The sequence below is a fragment of the Phascolarctos cinereus genome, unplaced genomic scaffold, assembly GCF_003287225.1.
Source record: "Phascolarctos cinereus isolate Bilbo 61053 unplaced genomic scaffold, phaCin_HiC Scaffold_4;HRSCAF=312, whole genome shotgun sequence".
NCBI lineage: Eukaryota > Metazoa > Chordata > Mammalia > Diprotodontia > Phascolarctidae > Phascolarctos > Phascolarctos cinereus.
In genome coordinates this window covers 46483194-46505420 of record NW_027555847.1, presented here as the reverse complement: position 1 = coordinate 46505420, position 22227 = coordinate 46483194, and the positions used below count along the sequence as shown (strand labels likewise).

The window sequence follows — 22227 nt, the reverse complement described above, 5'->3', positions numbered from 1 at the left end:
TGAGTGACCCAGTGGTGCCAATCAAAAGACACCAGCGAAGCAACCTGGCTGGATTTCTGTTAACTTACCAAAAAGGTTTTATGGATGTCATCTGTCTTTATATCACAGCTATTTCTGGGAAGGAAAACCCCCTGCCAGCTGAGCAAAAACATCTGGCACAGTGACGTCCTGGGACATTCGCGCTCCTGGGTGCACGTAGTAGGCGCTTCAGAAATAATTGTTGAGTGACTCCTTAGCCGCCCCCTTAAGCTCATTGCCCCTGACTTGAGTAAGGAGGTGCGTCTTATTATTTGTGCCCTGGGACTACTTGCGTTGGTTTTTTAGTTAAACTGGACTTCAACTTCCTAGTTTAGTATGTGTGTTGCCAACTTCCTTTTTGGTGTTTTTTTTTGTTTGTTTACATTGTTATATATATTATTCTCTAGGTTCTGTTCTCTTTGCCTCCCACTTTGAATCAACCTTACATAGTTTGCCTTCTGCTTTTTAAAAAAATATCTAGGTTTGCAGATTTCAAGCTTTGAAGGGCCTCAGAGGTTATTTACCTCTTTTCCCCCCAAAGTTGATCCAGTCTATGTGCCAGGCATTGTGCTGAGTTCTGAGGATATAATTAATAAAAAGAAAGACATTCCCTGCCCTCAAGGAGCTTACAATCTATTCTAATTCAATTGAACCAGAGTTTATTAAGAGCTTATCATGCATATGTAAAATGCTATTCTAGGCTGTGGGGATACAAAATAGAAAGAAAAAAAATAACCCAAGCCTTTCTTAAGAGCTTATGTGCCACCAAGTACCAAGATTAGAAAAGAAACCAAAAACAGTCCCTGCCCTCATGGAGCTTACATTCTAATGGAAGAAATGACATATATAGGTTAAAATGATACCCTCAAGGAATGTATGTTCTAGTGGGAGTGGGGAGAGGAGAATTCAGTATGTAAAGAGTTGAATAAATAAATGTGAAAGATTTAAATCTACAGCATGGCTATGAGAGGCAGGGTACTTGAGCTTGTCTTGAAGGTGCCTCAGGCAACTAGGAAGGGCTGTGGGCCTGGAGTTTGAATCTGACACTTAATAGCTGTGTGGCACATGGCAAATCATTTTAAAAACCTCTATTTTCCTCATCTGTAAATGGGGATAACAATAGCCCCTATATCCCAGGGTTGTGAGGATCAGAGATAATATTTGTAAAGTGCTTAGCACATGGTAAATATTTTATAAATGCTAGCTATAATAATAATAATGGCCAGGACCAACAAGACACCTGCCTCTGACATACATTCCTTCTGTGATTCTAGGTAAGTCATAATCTCTCTGTGTGCTAGGTAACAGTCTAAGACTATACTTTACAGAGAAGCTGGTGTGTGGGCTGAGGAAGTTTCTCAGCAAGTGCTTGTTTCCATCACCAGTGAAATCAGGGGTCCAATCCCTAGCCCTAACACGTCCATGGCTTTACACAGACCTTTTAGGAGGCAAGGAGAGGCCAAGTGACTTGCCCAGAATTAATTGCCATTAAAATATCAAAGGGGGAATCAGGATCTAGTTTTTCTTGACTCCAGGGTTGGCAGTCTATTGATTAGAAGAGGCTTTCTCTTAAATAGAGTAGATACAGAAGGATTTTAGGAAGGAGAAACAGTGATAGCTGGAGGATCAGAAAAGGACTGATGTAGGAAGTGGTCCTTGGATTGACCCCTTAATGGAAGCTGATGATTCCAGGAGATAGAGGTGACGAGGGAATGCCTTTCAGTCCCCTGGAACAGCCTGTGCCCAGTTTGGAGGCAAGAGATGGAGTGTGTATGAGGAACAATAAATAGGCCAATTTAGCTAAAATATCCTGTGAGTGGAGAAGTGATATGATACAGCTTTTATTCTACAGGGAGATTGAAGATTGAGATGCTGAGACTGAGGCCCAGAGAGACTAAATAATTTGCCTGAGGTAAGTAAACAGCAGAGCTAATCCTCAGTAACCAGATTCAGATTTCGAGTTGGGGGATTTCCAAATAGCATCTTGTCTGGGGTTCAGTTTGGGAGGATAACACCAGCAACAGTTACTCCTTTTGTCTTCTGCTGCTAAATCCTTCTCGGTTTGGCTTTGATTCATCATTGAAATTGTCAGGGTGAGATTTTAGGAGACCAGAAATCACTGTGACTAAGACATTCCTTAAAATATATTAAATTTTTTTTTAAAGCCTCTTTTATCCTACCATTAAGAGGTGAGGTTTAGGTTGCAGATTTGGCAAAAATTCCTGAGTGGCTGAGCAGGGATAGGACCCAGGTACTCAAATGCCCAGCCTAGCGTCCTTCCTAGGTCACTCCTTCCACACAGGATCTTGATCACCAGATCAGCTAGCCTGTTTTCTACCATAGACTTTACATTTGTACTTGGTAGTAAAATTAGTGGCATTAAGTTCTTACCTGAGAGGAAGTGCCTAAAATGGGGGGAGGTAGTGGACAGAAGGAAAAGCTACTACATACAAAATTCACCTATTTAGTGGGTGCCTCATATGTGTAAAGTTATGGGGATTCAAAGAAAAAATGCTGATTATTTACCTTGAAGGGGCTTTTATATTCTGCTAGGGAGATTGTCACATAGATATTACATGACAGGTGTGATGAAGGCACAGAAGAGATCTATACAAAATGTTCTAGGACTATATGAAAGCATCTTCTCATCAAGGAGGGACATCAGGTAAAGCTTCACAGAAGAGCAGGTACCTGTTAGGTCTTCAGGGGAGGAGTCTGAAAAGCAAAGTTGAGGAGAGAATTCATTCTAAGCATGGCAGTGTACTTCCTTGCCTTCCTGGGGTTGAGAGACCTTTGTTTGGCCTGAGCCCACACCAGCTCTTCTCCCCTGTTCTCCATTCCACCCTGCCTCTGCTTCCCTGCCTGCTTTCAACTGCACTGAATCATGTCCCTCCTAAGTAAGTAAGCTCATCACTTCTAAACTCACCACCTTGTTGCTAACTCAAGTCTTGATTGAGACCATCTCTCACAGCGCCCTCTCTCCTGTGTTTGGAGGACTGAAGAACACAGTACCAAACTGTTTCTAAAGCCTGCCTTCCTAGAGGGCAGAAATTGGACTTTTAACTCGCTCCGATCTTCATCTATTGCCCTGAAGAAGATGGCCCTGTGCCAGGTGTCCCCTGGTTTCTCCACCCCTTTTCTACCTTCTTTTGTGAGTTGTCTCTTCCCATTAGGTTGTGAACTCCTTGAGGCCAAGAGCCATCCTTCTTTTCCTCAGTTATATCCCCAGCACTCAGCACAGTGTCTGGCACATGGTCAGCGCATAATAAATGTTTATTGATTTGGATTGTATTTCCTACCAGCCAAACACTTATTCCTTCGTTCATGGAAGCGTTCTGGTTTAGTGCCATGAGATCTGGAATCCCAGGTCTCCTGTTCACTGGCTGTGTCACTTCTGGCGAACCATTTGCTTCTGGGCATCAGTTTTCTCAACTATGAGATGAGGGAATGGCTGAATGATTTCTCTTCCAAATGTGGGTTTCTATGACTCTTTGTCTGGCTTAGGTGTCTTTTGTGAATTTGATCAGTGGGTCATAAGCTCTCCATTGGTCTATCACACCCTGTCTGCATCACAGGATTGATGTAAAGAAAGGACTTTTTTAAACCCTGAAAGTTACATATGTGTAAGATGCTACTGTTGCTGCTGGTTTTCTCAGCCTAGAAAAAAGCTTTTCACACAGAGGGCACTCAGCAAGTTATGATTAATGACAACAGGTTCCCTCTTTCTTCCTTTAGGGCAAGAACAGAAACCACCATTAGCCAAACGTGAAAGTTATTTTTAGGCATTTAACAAAATACTGACCTGGCTGTTCAATCTCCCATCTGCTTTTTAACATTACACCCTTCTCAGCATAGGTAAATGAATGGGGCATGTTTAGCTTAGAGAAAACTGGGGGAGGAGACGAGAGAGAAGAAACAAGGCATTGTGGCCATCTTCAAGGATGTGAAGGATTGATTAGATAATTGTGTGGCCCCAGAGGATAGAACCAGCAGCAGTGGGTAGAAATGGCCAAGAGGAAGATTTAGGCTTGATACAAGGAAGAACCTCCTAACATAAGGGGAGCTGCCCCAAAGTAAGTAGTAAGTAAGTAAGTAGTCCCAAAGGACTTAGAGTGGTGGGTTCCCATCCTTGGAAGATTTGAAGCATAGGTTGGATGGCCACTTGGTTGACACGTTTTAGTGGAGATTCCATTTACATGTGATTGGACTACATGACTTCTGAGGTCCCTTCCCTTTCTCCAATTCTGCGATTCACCTTGAATTATCTTAGGAGAAGTTAACCACAGATAGAGTTTTAATGAGTGCCCTCAGGAATCTTTTTGTAGTAGTTATTTAGGCATAGGCTGATTCACCTGTTTTTCTTCCAGTTTTATCCTTCTGATTGACTAATTGGGCTGGAGGAAGAGACAGGAAGAACTCTGATTGAGCTTCAGGGTTTTCAGGTGACTGGTATGCAAAAAGAGAAAGGACCCAGATGTTCTTAGAAAGGTGATGCACTAACATCACTCTAGTATCTGTCTGTCCTTATTCCCTCAAGTAAGTGTCTGAGCTCAGTGCTTAGAGACAAGAGGACCTGGATTTGAATTTGGGTTCTGCCAATTACTGCCTGTGTGACCTTGGGCCAAGTCATATTATCTCTGCAGGCCTCAGTTTCCTTGTCTGTAAAATGAGGGGGTTGGATTAGACAATATTTGAGGTCCTTTTCAGCTGTAAATCTGTGATCTTATGGGTTTTTTTCTTCATATGAGCTCTGTGTCTCTGATCAAAAAACAAAATTAAAAAAAATGTTATTCTGTGCCATGGATGCTAGTATTAGGAGACGTGCCAGTTACCGTCATGAAATTTTGGGGCTTTGAGAGGCAAGGTTTTTTGGAGGGCTGGGATGGGAGGAAGAATAAGATCTCTGCATCCTACTCCTCTCCTTGTTTTATTAATAGGATGCACAGGAAGGAAGAGAACAAGCATTTATTAAGCACCTGCTATGTCTCTAGTCATTGTGCTAAGTGCTGTAAATTATCTCATTGAATTCTCCCAATAATCCTGGAATGTAGGTGCTATTTTACAGTTGGAGAAACTGAGGCAGACAAAGACTAAGTGACTTGTCTAGGGTCACACAGCTAGTAAGTATCTAAAGCTAGATTTGAACTTGTTTTCCTGATTCTAGGCCCAGTGCCACCTAGCTGCCTCATGCTTTCTCCTCACAGCTGCCCTTCTCTCCACCCTGTTTCACTCATATATCACCTCTCATGTTGAGAATTTACAGGGGTGATATTGGAGAGGGTCACTGTGTGATCTTATGCCCACCTTACCATTTTGCTTGCTGAATGTGTGGCATATGAGGTAGCTGGGGCTTTAAACCAATTACAATCAGTTTAAACTTGGTATACTTAGAGAGCTTTAAGAAATGAGTGATGGGGTTGAAATTAAGACATTTGCTTTTGACAGTTTACTCATTATAAATATTTTCTGAAATCAGAGAACACAGATTCCCTTTCATTTATTGTTTCTGTGTCTGTCAAAGCTGATTAAAGCTTTGAGAACAATGATAAAGCAACACTGCAGATAACTGGCTTGCTTAGGGAAAATGATTTGCTGAGGAATAGGAAAGAGTAGAAAAGTAACTTTTCTTACCTGTCAGGTCTCAGTCTATAAATAGGCTTTTTGCCTCTTTTGATGTAATTGCATAAAAGTAGTTCACATTTTGCTCTTAAAAATGAAATTCTATTTTGGGACACTTAGTTTCTTCTCTCCACATCGATTTATGACCTTCTTCATTTTATTGGTTTGTGTATTTTTTTAAAAGTAAAGTAGGAAATTAATTTGAACAGAACCTTAGAGTTTGAAGGGATTTTAGAGACCATATGGGCCCAAATGACATCTGGACAAGAATCCCACTGAAGGTATCCCTGACAAGTATGCAGTGGCAGGAGGCCTGAAATCTGACCACCAGCATTGGACTTCCAACTCTGCCGCCCAACTGGTGGCCAATGACTTTCTCTTACTGAGCCTCAAGGTTTCTCCATTTGCAAAATGAGGGAATTGGAGCAGATGATCTTTAAGGTCCTTTTCAGGACCAAATCCTGTGAACCTTTGGAAGACTTCTAGTAATGGGGACTCCACTAGCTTCAGACAGCCCATTCCATTTTTGGACAGCTCTAATTATGAAATAGTTTTTTTTTCCTTTCCTATTGAAAATCAGAAAGTAGTCTTTCTGCACATTCTACCTATTGCCTGAAGTCATGCTTCCTGGAGCCAAACAGAACAGTCAAATCCCTTCTCCCCCTAACAGTTTCTCAAGTACTTGGTGACAGCTTTCATGTCTTTCTTAAATCTTCTCTTCTTCAGGTAAACGCTCTCAGTTTCTTCAAATGCTTTTCTGATGGCATGGTTCACCATTTTGGTTGCCCTTCACTGAATGTTTTCTAGCTTATCTATGACCTTCCTAAATTATAGTGCCCTAGAACTGATCATAACACTACCCCATCTGTGATCTAACCAGGGTAAAGTACAGAAGGACTTTCACCTTCCTCACTCTGGATACTATATTAATGCAACCTCAAATTTTATTAGTTTATATTGAGTGCCAGGTCACATATATTGATTCATCTGGATCTTGCAATCTACTCAAAACCCAGGTCTTTTTTCACACAAACTGTTGTCTAGTATGGTGGGCTTTGGCCAGGCTCTGCTGTAATCTTCACTGAGTCCTGATTGCTGCACATAGAGATGTACTCTGATAATAGTAGGCATGGTAGGGAGGGAGAAAATAAACAAGAGAAGGAGAAAATAAACAAATAAACAAGGCTTTGAAATAGGGGGGGAAAGTCAGGAAAAAAAAGTTGGAACATGTGAAATAGACATGTCTCAAGTTCCATAGACTCTGTCTTGCCTGAGCAACCTTCAGGCATCCCCAGTGTTTGAGGACAGAGACCCTCACCTTGTCCTGGATGCTAGGAGATTGGACTGAGAAGGAGCCTCACTTTGGGGGAGCAGAGAATGGCAAGGAGGCTGTCTGTTGACTGCAACTATTATTGGATCCAGTCTTGCATTGGGTGTCCTTGTTCAGTGTTTGACAACTGTATCTTTACCAGCTAAGTAAACCAGTAAGTAGTCTTCCCAGGTTTCTTTGAATTTATCCCTCTGGTAATTTCCTATGATGCAAGAATATTTAATTATATTGATATATCATAATTTGTTCAACTGTTCACTAGCTGATGGCTTAGCACAGTGCCTGGCACCTAGTAGGCATTTAATAAATGCTAGTAGACTGACATATGGGCAACAACTTTGTTTCCAGTTCTTTGCCACCACAAAAAAGAGCTATAATAAATATTTTTGTACATATGGGTCTTTTCCCTTTGTCATTGACCTCTTTTTCCATGCTTTGTAATGGTATGTCTGGGCCAAAGAGTTTGCACAGGATAGTGTATCTTAGGGTTTGCTTCTATACTATATATGGCTGATCCAGTATATGCACAGTTTAGTGACTTTTGTGCATAGCTCCAAATTTCTTTCTTGAATGACTGGACCAATTCACTGTTCTACCAACAGTATATGAATGCACCTGTTTATGAGTTCAAGTCTGTTTGATGTGTGTTTCTGATAAACAAGATGTTCTTGAATTTTTCTTTAATCCATTTTCCTGTTTTATTTTAAGGGTGAGTTCATCCAATTCACAATCACATTTATAGTAACTAATTGTATTTTTCTTTATCTGCCCTTCTACATTTTCCCCTCTTTGTCCCCATCTTCCCTTTACCCTTATTTCTTTCCTTTTAAATTCCTCTTCACCATTCCACTTACAAACTTAGAGTTGTTCTGCTTATGACTATGTGTGAACTCTATCCTCCTTTGACCAGTTAAGATGAAAGTGAGGTTCCCTCACCCCTTCCTCCTTGTTTGGATAGTTTTCTATTTACACTTCCCAATTATAGGAGATAGTAAGTACTTCCATCCTTCCACCCTTTTTCTTACCTCCTTGTAACAAAGCAGCTCTGCTCCTGGCAGGTCCACATTAGATTTAGCCAAATCAAAAAAGGGCGATGGAGCAACAGATAAGGGATGCATACCAGTTTATTCTTCTCCTGGCTGGGATGAGAAGGAAGTGAGGAAATTACCTATGCTGCTGAGCCAGTGCTCACTTGATTTATAGAGAAACAAAGAAGGCATTTTGCCAGCAGTAGGTTCATAAGTTTACATTAACTTTAGCTGTATCATGGTGAGTCAGCATAGCACAGGTGCAGTGTACTGTTTACAAGTTAAGCTCAAATGTTTATATTATTTGTGGTTATATAATGATATGCAAGCGCAGTGCAATTGTGTATAGGCCATGATCCTGGGAACTAGTATCTATGAAAGAAAACCAAATCCATATCACCTTACATACACACTTGTAACGTTTCCCTGCTTTCTTTTCTTCTTGTAAGATCATCAACACATAGCAAAGCAATGTTCAGGCTGTGTGCTACAGTTACCCAAAAATAACACTCGGAGATTTTCAGGTATAAAGTGAAAGATTTATTACATTCTCGTGAGAAGCAGGCGTCTGCTTCCTCCGGCAGTCTGAGCAAAGCGAGGTGAGGCACAAAGGTCAGAACAAAGGTTATATAGTCCTAACGCAGAGACACCCACCACTGGAATTTCAGCCTTACAATCTAAAACGTGAAAATCTACCCCAGAAACAAGGAATCTCATTGTAATACTACCAATCCTAGCTATTTTATCCTTATTTAGCATTAGCCATTACCTAATACTGATGTAATGGTACAGATCATGTGTTTTTTAGGAACTTGAAATTTGGGCGTATTCAGGCTAGCATAACCAACCTTGAGTTTGTAACAGTCTGCAAAACTGTTATACTCAGTCCATCTGAGAGATCTCACACTGTTTACATTGTCTCACTCAAGGCCCTCTGTCTTAGTTAACTCCCTCTAGGACTCCTGAGGACTTTAGGATTCTGAAGGGAAACTTGTGTCATTTCCCTCTAATTGTCCTTATGCAATTCCTCCCACTTGCTTGCTCACATTTACCCTTTCATTTTTCTCTTGATTTCTGTATTTGTATTTTGAATTTTTCCTCAGCTCTGGTCTTTGCATTAGTAATACTCAGAAATCTTCTGTTTCAGTATAGGTTAAATTTTCCCTCTTATAGAATTATACTCAGTTTTTTTCTGGGTAAGTTATTATTGGTTGTAAGCTTGTGTCTTTTACCATTTCAAAGAGAGTAGTTCATGCTCTCTGCTATTAAATCTCCTGTGATCCTGACTTGGTACTTAAATTCTTTCTATAGGAATGCTTGCAGGTTTTTTTTCTTTGATGTGGAAGCTCTGGGTGCTGGTTGTGTTATTCCTCGGAGTTTTCATTTTGAGGTTTCTTTCTTGTTCTAATATAGCTGGGTAGTTTTCTTTCGTGATTTCTTGAAATATATCTGGTCTCTCTTTTCTGGTCAGGCCTTTCAGGTAGTCCCATGTTTTTTAAATTATATTTTCTTATTTTTCAAGTTATTTGGTTTTGATAAGAGAAACTTTATATTTCCTTCTATTTTTCAATTGTTTTACTTTATTTTTAATATTTCTTTTTTTTTTTGCAAAGAAACTAACTTCTGTTTTATCCATTTTGATTTTCAAGGTTTTTCCTTGTGTTAAGCCATAAATTCTCCTTCCAAGTCTCTCCTCCTGAACTCTCATTTCTTTTCTAATGAATGCTCTCATTTACTTTAAAATATCATTGAAAAATTATTTTAAAAATATTGTTACATTTCTTCTATGAATTCTCATTGTCCTTGTAGCCTTGTGTTTTTCTTTGAGGTTTTGCCTGTGGGTGTTTTGGAATTAGTCATTTCTTCTAGGTTTGTGTGTTGGGTGTCCCTTGCATTATGCCAGATTTTTTTTGTGGGAGTCTTTTTTCTTTTCCCAGTCATCCAGCCTAAATTCTTGGTTTGGGTCTTTTGTATTAGGGCCAAGCTTTATGCACATCTTTCTTATTTGATTCTGATTTGTATTCTTTGTGATCTTGATGGTGCTTTTTCTAGATATTGAGTACTGTATTCTTTGAGGATCACAGAAGCAGCTCAGGCCACTGAGCTACCAGCTGTTAGCAGATCCTAAGTTGTCTAATCATTGTTCTCTTGGACTTGCCAGGCTCTGGATCCTGGTTTGTGCTTAGGCTACATGCCTGCACACTTGTTCCTGGTTGGAGTTATGGTAGACAGTTTCTGGCCTCCTTCCTCTGTTAGCTACCTGGATGGCTCTGCAGTTGCTATGAAGCTGCTCTGGGTATGAAGTGCTGTGGGTATAGCCCTGCTTTGACATCAAGGACTGAATTCTTTGATACTGATTATAGCCAAGAGATGATACTTTCTTCCCTGACTCTGCTCTGAGCCAGAGGAGCAGAGTCACTGTCTGAGCCTGGGGAATTTCACTCTGGGGTCAGAGTAACTGCATTGCTGGCCTACCTCTGTTCCACAGTTCTTTCCCTAGTCACTTGCTTGTGGTCAGATTCATGATCTTGTGTTGTAAAAATGATGTGCTGTGATGAATGAAAAAACTTGAGAGACAGAATTTCCGGATAATTAATAATTTGTTAATTAGGTTAGCTGATAATCAATAAATTGATGGTCAGTGGTCTGTCTCAGTAACCAAAGATACCTAATGGAGATACTGAATACCTTTGTAAGGTCTGGAATTCCTCTGGCTGGAGCACTTTGTGCCTCCCCCGTAACCGTGGGCTGTTCTTTTTGGTACCAAAGGAAAAGGCCAAGGAGCTCCAGGCTGATTATAGGGAGTAGTTTCAGCAATCATTACGAATACTCACAAAACAAGGGCAATCAAGGGCAGCTGCCAGAACATTCAAAAGAACCCCCACATCCCCGTGATAATTATGGAAAACAAAGGGAGAAGAAGCTAGAGAATCAGTAACACTGAGTGGTGGATGTTTTTAGTTTTCTACTTAGTCATGAGTTGGGGAGTTAAGCCAATGTTATGCCCAAGTTTGTGTACTGATCATGTACTGGTCACATATGGATCACACTATTCTTGTCATGGCTTTCATAGGTCATAATATCTAAGTTTTGACTCAGTCTCTAAATTATGATTTGGTATCTAAATTATGATTTCTAATAGAGCACCATGTTCAGGCTTCCACCTTTCACAGAGTTTAAGTTTTTATGGCTTTTCACTTCTTAGGCTTTTTCTCAATCAGGACGCCACAATCTTAATTTGCTTTTAGAAAAGAGGGTCGCTCTGGTAGGTGAAAATCAACCCTGATTGATGAATAATTAATGGAGGTGGGTAGGCATATTAATGAGGAGATGGGCTAAAAAGTCTTCAGCTTCTCCTGCTGAGAACATGTCTTGATCATGCCACTCAGCCACCTCCAGCAATCTGGACAAAGGAATCCATCTCTTCCCAGACCCCTCTAGTTGGTTTTCTCCTTTGTGAGCTGGGTTACCATAAACTCCAGTGGAGGAAAGGTACAAGGACACAGACTTAATGCTTTAGGGAAGTCAAAGGCGTCCTTGACTACTGAGGAGTCTTGGATCTCTTTTTATTGGCAATTGCTCACTTTGCTAATAAATTGATTATGCTTGGAACCTTGTGTCTCAGTTCCCTTTATTGCAGATATTTATTGCAATGGTATGTGTGTATGTCAGTGTATTAAAATCTGGAAGGTCATTTGAATCTGTGCCAATTTTGCTTACTTGAATGCTAGTGATGAGATTGGAAATGGGAGGGAGGATACTTCAGAGGTGAGAAGATTTAAAATATTGAAGTTATATAAAAGCAGTTTGGATTTTTTCATTGCACACTAGCTGGAAGTTCAAGCTGTATACGGTCCTTCCTCAACTCTTGCAGAGATAACATTCCTAGAAAATGGTGCAAAAGTTAAAAAACAAATGTTGATATATTGAACCTATGGGAATAGGGGATTAGGTTTGCATGACCACCACAAACTTTTGCTAGAGCTTGCTGAAAATACACTTTTCTGCATAAAATTCTTTATAACAAAACATTAATTCTGATAATGGGCATTTTTTAAAACATAGTAACCTTGAAATAACCTATAAAGTGCAGAGGAGAGGAGAGGCAATGCAGGATGGGATTGGAAGAGCCACGGGCAGGATGTCAGAAAGGACCTGAAGTTAAAAAAATGAAAGGGGCAACCTGCCATCTCTAATCTCCCTTTTAGTGTGGTTGAAGTGCCCCCTCCCACTGTCCCCCTGGAAAACCTGGAACTCCCAGATGGGGTGTGGCTCTCTGATGGCCTGATAAGGCACAGTGGGCTGCCTGCTCCCTAAGCCCACCCACTGGGGCTCAAGAACCTGGGTTCTGCAATGGGGAGGCAGGACACTTCTGCTGCTACTTGTGCTGCCAACAGAGCTGGGGTGACCAGCATCTCATTTACCCACAAATTTAGCCATTTATCCATTTTTCAATTCCTTCAACAGCACTTGAGCAGATTCATGAGCACTTTTATGAATGCTCTCCTCCTTTTTGTGGATATAAACTTTTAGAAATTGGCCTCTCATTTTTTTCTCTACTGCGCATAGCCACCAATGTGTGCAGTTGCCAATGTGAAAGTGAAAATGAGGTTTACTAATAAAATCACTGGAATACTTGAAGTCCTGAAGTTAAACTCGAGAATGTTGAGGATTGATTGTATTTAGTTGAGAGCACAGTGTGTTAGACAGAGAAAGACAATAATAATTGCGGCTAGATTCCTCCGGAGATATGAGCTAGTGAACGAGAAGCCCTAGGTTGAAAAAGGGTAGAGCACAGGCATGTCCTTTCCTGGGATCAGCCATGTTGGTAAGCTGGGTTTCAAAGGAAAATCATGCCATGAGTGAGGAAGGATCTAAAAGAAAGCCATATTCCCTAAGGAAGAACCCAAGGAAGAAAGGGGGTGAGGTTTTTAGGGGTTCATTTGTTAGCTCTGCAGGCTCAATGGATGCTGGCAGCTCAGTCTGCCTAGCTCACTGGCACCACCAGTTGCTTATAGTGGCAAGAAAAAAATCATGCCCTAGGCCAGACTACAGAGAAATCTTATGTGGCCTCACCACCTACCCTCCTCCATCACACTCCACTTTCCTAGATGGCTCTGGAGCAGAGAGTGAGGCTGGTGACTTTGTACAGCCCTCCCTCACTTCAAACCAATTCACTTGTAAGTCATGGCATCATCTTCCTGATGTCTTGGTCCTCTTCAGAGAATGAAGGACAAACCACCCCTACACCCCTCCATACCCACACACCATGCCATTACCAACATCTAGCCTCTACCTGCTAATTCTTTTAAATACCTTAGCTAACTGCAACCCCTCCCAAAAATGCTAATGCCACAGCTCAAATTTTTTTTGTTCCTCAGGGAAACCTCTATTGAGTACTGAGCATAACTTACTGTCCGCCCCTATCTTCTTTCATTTACACAGATTCACAAGGAAATTAAGCAGTCGGGAGGGGGGGAAAGCTGGGAGTAGAGGTAGAGAATAAAGTAAGAGATAACCTTCTTAGGTCCCTGTTCTGTATTCACATTAAGGGGCATACTCCTATAGCATAGCAGATAGAGTACTGCTTTTCAGACTGTTATTGAACCAGTTGCACATTTTATCATGCAATTTTCACACCTGTGGGGCTTGTGACATTGTACCTGTGAAGAGCTTGTTCTCCTTCAGTTCCTTGCTACTTTTTTTTTCTGATTCTTTCATTGCTTTAATTCCATTCATTTGATTAATGCAATTTTTAATCTTGGTTGGTGATTTGACCTTGATCAGTGAATGTTCCCTCACCACTGCTACTGTCAAGTACTTCTTATCCATCAGTTAGGCTGTCCCCTTTGTTATTAAAATATCAACTGCTATGGAGTAAAATACATTTTGCAAAGTCATCATTTTGAAGAGCAACACTGAATGTTATAAGTTTGGCTAACATTGTCCCTGTCTATAAATTTTGAGTAAAAAATTGGTTTTGTAAGTAGTCTTTTCTGAGTTTTGCGAAAATCAGATAGATAGTACTAAATCTATACCTCCCTAGACTATGGTTAATGCCTTTAAAACTCTTATCTTGTAATAATTTAAAAATTTTCCCCATTTTTTGCTAATACCATTTGTTTTTTATGTCAAAATTATTTCCTGATATTCTCCACCTTCCTAACTGAACATCGTCCATGCCACAAAGAAAAACAGTAAAGCAAAACTGACCAACAAAATAAGTCTGATAGTATATGCTGCGTTCTATACCCACTGCCCTCTGCCTCTCTGCCAAGAGAAAGGTTTATTTTATATGTGTGTGTATATATATCTATATCTATATATAAAGATTTTTCATCTGTCTCCTTGGGCTAAGAGGGTGAAAGAAACAATTTTTCTCTCTCTGAAGCCTGCAATGAAGGCAGTTTCTTAACAGGAAATTCAGTTCATATCAATTTTTTCAGTTTAATTGTTTTTATCTGACTGGCAAAGGCTTTGAAAGCATTTTACAGAATATGAGAATAAAATAATTAGAGGATGTTTACGGGATGATAGAATCAATCTTCAGAGTTGCAAGCCCAAAGCCCTTTGTCCATTCCCTTCATGCCAAAAACCCCTATCTCATTGTCTCTTTGGCATACCTGTCCTTCAATGATCCAGAACAGTAGATAGTTTCAATCTGTTTCTTTAACCAGGGCAACTGTATGGTAGAAAAAGTCATTACTGGGCAGTATTAGATTGCTGCAAGCGGTCACAATATGTTATTTCTGTGTGATACCCTCTTAAAAGAATAAACTCATTGAAAACCTCAGGGCAATCTGACTGTGCCTCAGATCGGTGTGGTTCCCTTGTTGGATGCTTTAGGGAATTTATTCTAGCTGAAAAGACAGGTCCATAGTGCTTGCTCCAAGTGCTTGGTTGGGAAAATTCCCAACATTTAGGCAGAGGTTTGGCTCTATGCCTTAATTTACATTTACGTCCACATAATTAATCCATGTAATCCATATAGTTAACCCCTGGCCTCTTGGTAGCTGAGGCAAAAAAAAAAAAAACAAAACAAAACCTGGAAATGTTTAGGTAATAAAGCAGAGATTACATCATAGTGTCTGTGGATAGATTGGTGTAACACACTATCACAATGAGCTCATTTCAAACTTAGGGCAGTGTAATGATACCTCAAGTCCAAGTAGCTCTCTTCTCAGACAAAAAGTGTTGGTTTCAGACACAATTGCTGTAAACCCCTATTTGGGAAAATTCCCAATCATCAGGCAGAAGTTGGGCTGTTTGCTTAACTTATATCTATATTGATCTCTATTTAACCCTGGCTTCTTTGTGGTTGAGGCAAAATTCATTTTACTGGGACTGTTTGACTAATGAACATGACATTACAATATCTGTAGGTAGATAGGCACCAGAAAGGGAAGTTGGGGAAAGAGCCAACAATGAATTTTCTTGGGATTTTCCTAAGATTGGATCTCCTGCTTCAAGATGCTTGTAGATCCATATCCTCTTCAATATCTCCCTTTTCTGTGCAGTTCAGCCCTACTTTTACTTTTCAGAGGCATACTGAGTGTCATTCTTGCTGTCTTCTTTCAAAGTGAGACCCTCGGAATCCCTACCCCTGGTTCTGAGATAGTTTCTTTATGCAAATTATTTAGGGTTCTGATCCAACCTTTCAAACAATTGCTTTGATAGCTTCATGGAGGTGTACTAGGTTCCCCCCCCCCACTTGGTTCAGATTGTTTGATTCTATCAAAGGTGTTCTTATTTAATGAAGATAATTACTTTTCAGTGGGTAGTATGATCAGCGGTGTCCTACCCATATACTAAAGACATCGAGGAAGAAAAGAAGACCTCTCCTTGGGACTTCCTGTGGTCCTTGAGTAGGTGGGTATCTTTGGTGGCACATCATCCCAAGTCTTGTGCTCTGTGAGGCTTGTAAAGCCAATGACCCTCCTCAGCATCTCCCTTTTCTGCAGCAATTCAGGCCTACTGTCTGATTCCCCTTTCCCTGCCTGCCGCTCTAATTGCCTGTTCTTTCTGGCTCATCAGTGGGTGCTCTTACTCCTTCTACACCATCAGACCTTCACCGTTCTCTAAGGTTCTAAGGTACTTCTTCATTTTATGCATCTTCCTTAGCTGGTGATCTCATCTCTCACCTAGTACTTTTGCTTGATTCAATGAAGTACACAGGCCTTCTTTACTCCTAGCTCTGATTTATTTATTCAAGAAGTGTTCTTACCTAACAAAAGCAATAATTTTTATGTAGAATGGGATCATTTTCACATGTGTAGATATAAGCTATGTAAATCTGTCATTGTTGGCATTATTTTGTTGATTTTGATTTTGTTACTGGCAGAAATGAAAATAATGCAATATAGTACAACCTGTATGCAATACAAAGCATCCCACTATTATTTGTGTTTGGTTATCAAATCAAATGGACACAAGGATATATTTGTGTAACTTTTTGTAATGTGAGAAGCCTTTAATGAGGGTACTAGCCTTGTCCTGTAACACCAGTATTATAAAGAGGCTCTTCTTTATTTAATATTCAGAAGTCATCTTTCACCAAGCTCTAACATTGTCTGAGGCTTGATATCCTGTTATATATGTCATGACTGGTGATTAAGGCCTGGGGAGGTTAGGATGCTTGGTTCTGTCAATGATGACATCATTGGAACAACCTAGAAAATCTGATCATTCCAATAATGACTGATATTTCAGGCTGTTATTCATGATATTGGCATTGTCTTGTAAGCCAGATGAGATACTCTCTATGAAAATACTTAAAAAACAGAGTGCCATTATGCAGAGCTGGCCCAAGTGACTCATGTTTTAACCTGACTTGACCTTTGGGTACACACACACACAACCAGTCTGTGGAGAATGACAGTCTGGATTTGGATGCGGGGAAAAGCTGAGGTGGCATAAAAAACAAGCCCTATCTCCTCATCATATGTGTAGCAATCAGCATCTCCTTGCCCTTATATGAAAGTAATTTACTCTTATCTATACAAACTCTGTTGGTTTGAAATCGTTGCCAGTCGCATTCCAACTGCTTGCTGACTTGGTGTGCTAATAAAATACTTTTGCCTTTTTTCGTGAATTTGCCTTATTGATCAAGGTGAGGTCTGAAGCAAGATTTCCTTTTAACGGTTTTGGTGACCACCATGAAGGGACCTTTTGCTTGCGTGACTGTTGCTGAGTGAGTCTACTGTTTGATTCAGCAGCTGGCACTTGGACACTTTTGTTCAGTTGCAGGTGGGGAGTACTCCCAGTGATCAGTCATCCGTAAAGTGATTGGAAAAAGAGAAAGTGGTCCCAAGCCCAAAATTTAGTCCTCTCATTGTGCATGAAGATATGGGGAGTGGCTGTCACATTTGGGCAAGGCAATGGTGAATAATTGATCTTGACCTGACATTAGGTTGCCAAGAGACAGAATGGTCAAGGTATACTGATATCATTTTGAGATTAGGACAGAGTAAGCCTGCTACCGACTTCCTATTAGGTAAGCTGTTAAAAGCTTGAAACAAGAAAAAACTGCCAGTTCAACTGAGAATGTCCAAAACTTGAGTGGTAAAGCTCACCTTAAATTAAACTTGGTACTTAGATAATTGTGGGAAACAGACTTGGCCAGATAAATATGAGAGCTTTGATGGTCAATGGTGCATGCTAAAAATCAGACTTGAAGATGTAGAGCCTAGGCAAATGGATTATTGATACTGTTAGGCAGTACTTTCGGTCTGAAACTTCCCTTCATTACTATGTCCATTAGAGGTGCTGGTCTAAAGCACCAGACCACCACCATACAATATGGATTTCTCCGGTAGCACCCATAAGGACCGCTTTTGGAGGAGAGAGTACACGTCCCCCTTTCCACCGGGAAATGTTGTATGGTGGCAGCAATCCACTTCACCCTGCCAATGTCATTAATAAAGTTAAGACCATTATAAGGAGCTGCAATACCCTTTGAGAGGATATTGAGGAATTATGAGATGCCCTTCTCACAAAGGATAAGAGGGCAAAAGGCCTGTCCTGTGCTGTAAAGTCAGAGGTGGAACATAACAGGACCACTTGGCCCACAATGGTTCCTCATTGGAATTATAATAATGACGGGAGACTGGGGAAGGTTCAGCGATGCAAAAACGACCCTCTTTGATGTTCTAGGGCAGGCAGCACAACAACCAATAAATTGGGAAAAATTCCATTTTTAAAATTCAGAATTCACATTCAAATTCAAAAATGCCATTATTCAAAATTTAGATGAACATCCCAGTGCTTTCTATATTTGTTTGAGTGCTGCCACCCAGAAATTTGTCCAGTTGGATCCAGAAAATGAATGTGAGCTAAAAGCAATTGCTTCAGCTTATGTTAATTGGTCAGCAGCAGACATTTGTAATTACTTTCATAAATTCTGCCCTGGCTGGAGTGGGAAAACTATTAGTGAACTCATGGGAATTGTGTCATATGCTTTTGAAGGGTGGCAAGAGAAGGAACTTAAGAAAGAGAAAGGAAAACAAGATTAAATTGATGCAGGAAGACAGAAGAGAAGGGACTAAGGATCAGAAAGGGATTTTAGAAAGCCAGAGCGAGGGAACAGCATGTTTTTACTGTGAAAAGGGAGGGGCACTTTAAGAGAGATTGCAGACAGTATGACTGGGGAGGAGGCCTCCTAGAGAGGGCGACATCCTCCAAGTTATCGAAAGGCAGCCCCCATTAAGAACCAGCTGCCATGTGGACCCCCCCCCCCGCACTGTCGCCTTGGTGCCTGCATCCTCTGTGGACACCAAACCGTCTGCACCCTGCTTTGGGTACTGGGGATGATTATTTGCAATGATGGGAGGAGGCAGGATTCCAGCACTTAGGTAATTCACCAAGGTACTAGTAGCTTGTACAGATAAGAAACCCCTGAGTCGTTCATACCCTCAGAGGCCTTGAAGGAAGTAATTAAGTGAGTGAAGCAGATGATGGCCTCCTCACCAGCTCTGGGACTGCTCAGTTATGACAAGGCCTTTTTCCTTTTTGTGCACAAATGGAAAAGCGTTGCCTTGGGAATCCTTATCCAGAAGTTGGGTCCTCATCGTAGACCAAGATTCAGCTTGCCACGTACTATTGACTGTGACCGAAGGCCATACTTTACTGCAGAAATAACCAATTCTCCAAGTGTTTTAGGATAACCCTGAGCCTGCACACCCCTCTTACCCACCATTATCAGGGAGAGTTGAACAGCTAAATGGGGAAGTTAAGACCCTTTTGGGAAAACTATGCCAGGAAATATAGTTAAAATGGCTCAAGCACTTCCCTAGAAATCATAGTGTCAGGAATGTGGATTGTCACCTTTTGCAATTCTGTTCACCTGTGCCACCTAATGCCACCTAATACTACTTGGGGACTGGACCCTCAAAGCCTGAGCCTGACCACAGGAGATGAAAGCCTGATAAGTTATGTGATCTCCCTGTCTAGTTTTCTTTCCCAGGTCTGGAAGGAGGCAACTTTGACACAAATTCTGCCTTTGGAAGAGTCAGGGCATCCATTCGAGCCAGGTGACTACTTGTAGATACCCAAACATCAGGAAGATGTTTAGTCTTCAGCCCTCATGGAATGGACTTTTCCAGATCCTGCTGACTAGTCTTACTGCCATCAAGATTGCCAGATGGATGACCTGGCTACATCACCGTACATCACTCTGTGTGAGGCCTGCTGGGATTGATTTCAGTTCAGCCAAAGAAGCAGACCCTGAGAGGCCAGTAGACAGGTTAAGCTGCAAAGGCACCCTGACACCAACCAGTGGTCCTTGGCTGGTTGTTTGTTCTCCTCTGATAACTGGGACCTTATTTCTCACCTGTTACCTATCATGCATTTGTTTTCTGTGCTTTCTGTCCTGTTTTGAGCACTTGGCTTTGGGAAAACAGAGGAACCCAATACTTATATGAACTTGATCCAAAATTCCAGGTACGCCTTTAATTGGATTAATTGTTGGATATTAACCCATGCCCATTTAATCTTAGAGGAAAGGATACAGGGTGGGTGTGAGGCATGATATCCAGGACCATTGTGATTATAGGTTCACACTCAATCCTGAAAGCAGAAAATACACACTTAATGTTACTGCCCTACGCTGGAAAAATGAGCCCTCCCAGCTCGTCACATATGATTGGAAAAGGGTTACAAACATCTCAACACTCACCCCCTCTATGATTGCTCTGTGCTGTAAGACCACCTCTGCTGTATTATGAGCAAAATGGGACAGGTAGTCAGGCAATGGTGTAGTAGACAGGATGTAACTATGCCATGGGATTACATAAGAATGTGACTATTGGGGAGACAAGGGAACTTTAGATAATGTTTACTACTCTGGGATTTTGTATCACTGAGGGACTCTTTAGGATAGCCCCTCAAAGACTTTATTTTTTGTGCAGTTAACAAGGCACATTATTGTTTTCCCCCAAATTGGCAGGGATGCTGAGGGACAGGTTGAATTCTCTTTGGCCATCAACCCACAGCTATCATACCTCTGAGCATAAGCATACTTGCTTTTGGTCACTAATTCCACCTCTAGTAGGAGACACAGAGAGTATCTTTGTAACTGTATTCCCGATGTACAGCACTGCCTGTAGCATTACTTTCCTAAACAGAATGAACAGATTTTTGCAAATCTTTCAGTGAGATCATAGATGCTGTGGAGGAGCTTAATACTGAGGTGCATGCACTTAGGGCCATGGCCTTACAAAATAGAGTAGCTCTACACTTCCTCCTGGCAGAGAGAGGAGGTGTATGTGCTGTCAAAGGTGATGCACCTGGGTTTCTGATGATTTCAACAGCATTCATACCCACTTGGACTGGGTTTGGAAAGTCTGGAATAAATTCTAGGCAGATAAGAAGGCACCATGGTCTCCATGGAAGAGGCTAACATCATGGCTCCCCAATTTTTCATGGCTAACATATTTGTTTGTAGGTTTTCTATAGGTTTTCCTTGTAAGTATCATTTGCTGTGTGTGCTTACAGCATCTACCCTGTATTAAGGAAGTACTCCCAAGGCAAACCCCAAAATTACTAGCATTTGAGATTAAGATGATGGAGTTGGGGACAGAGGAGTGATATAGATCCAATTATGGGGCTGCACCATGAGTATGATTTGCACCAAAGGTGAACTTTTGCAAAGGTAGCCTAAGTGACTCATGTTATAATCTCTCTTGACCTTTGGATACATGCCCAATTGGTCTGTGGGGGTCTGGAGATGCCCTTGGGTGTGCATATTTCAACATGGGAAAAAGCTGAGGTAGCATTAAAAAAAAACCATACCTATCTCCTCAGCATACATGTACCAATCAGCATTTTCTTACTCTTACATGGAAGTCATTTATTTCTATCTATAAAACCTTTAGTTTAAAATTGGTGCCTGCCACAGCTGTGGTATGCTAATAAATACTAATATTAATAATAATACTTTTGTCTTTTTTCCTGAGTTTGCCTCATTGACTAGGGTGAGGTCCTAACCAAGATTTCTTTTAACACCATGCAAATGCTAGATATTATTACATTTTTAAAATACAGGTTGTTACGTAGAAACTATGCTATATATAGATTTTTGTTTTCGTCTGCAATGTTTTCCTTTCTTTTAAAGCAATGTAGCAATTCATGTAGTACTTTGCATTTTTACCATTCATTTAACAAATAATTTAAAAAAGTCAACAAGAGTAGAAATGTATGTCAAAAACTAGCAAATTATACAGCAAATCAAACATATTTGGAAAGAAAAATGTCCTTTTAGTTGCTGATATGTTATGTCAAAATGTGGGCATTTGGATCATTTTGCAATAAGAAAAATATGGCAATTGATTAATGTAACTTCAGGGCTGTATTTTACAAGTCTAAAGTGATGATTCTGTGCTATTTATACTTTCCAAAGAACTTTATTTTTTACATTTTTGTATTTAGACTGGCAGTAAATGTTTTCGATAGAATAAAAAATTTTCTCATCTTGTTTTATTCTTATATCACTGTATTGTGGTTTAATGAAATCCATAATTTTTCCCTTGTTGATATGCCAACAAAAGACATAAAGATAAAATTACAATCAGAATATTGTTATTGTATGTACTGTAGCTGTAAAGTAAATATCCAGAATTGATGATTACTAAATAATAACTCAGAATGGTATGTAATCAAATGGGGAATAGTTTGATAACAGGAGAAAAGGTGAAACAGAGAATTATGTCTTTATTTAACATAAAATGTAACCAGCAG

General features: G+C 40.5%; 1 long non-coding RNA gene across 1 annotated transcript; it reads left to right on the top strand.

Moving 5' to 3' along the window:
- The first annotated feature begins 189 nt into the window (after positions 1 to 189).
- On the top strand, positions 190 to 21975 carry LOC110195621 (uncharacterized). Its single transcript, XR_002320941.2, has 3 exons — positions 190 to 276; positions 1871 to 1930; positions 19444 to 21975. It is a non-coding gene; the product is annotated as an uncharacterized LOC110195621 (long non-coding RNA).
- Positions 21976 to 22227: the final 252 nt, after the last annotated feature.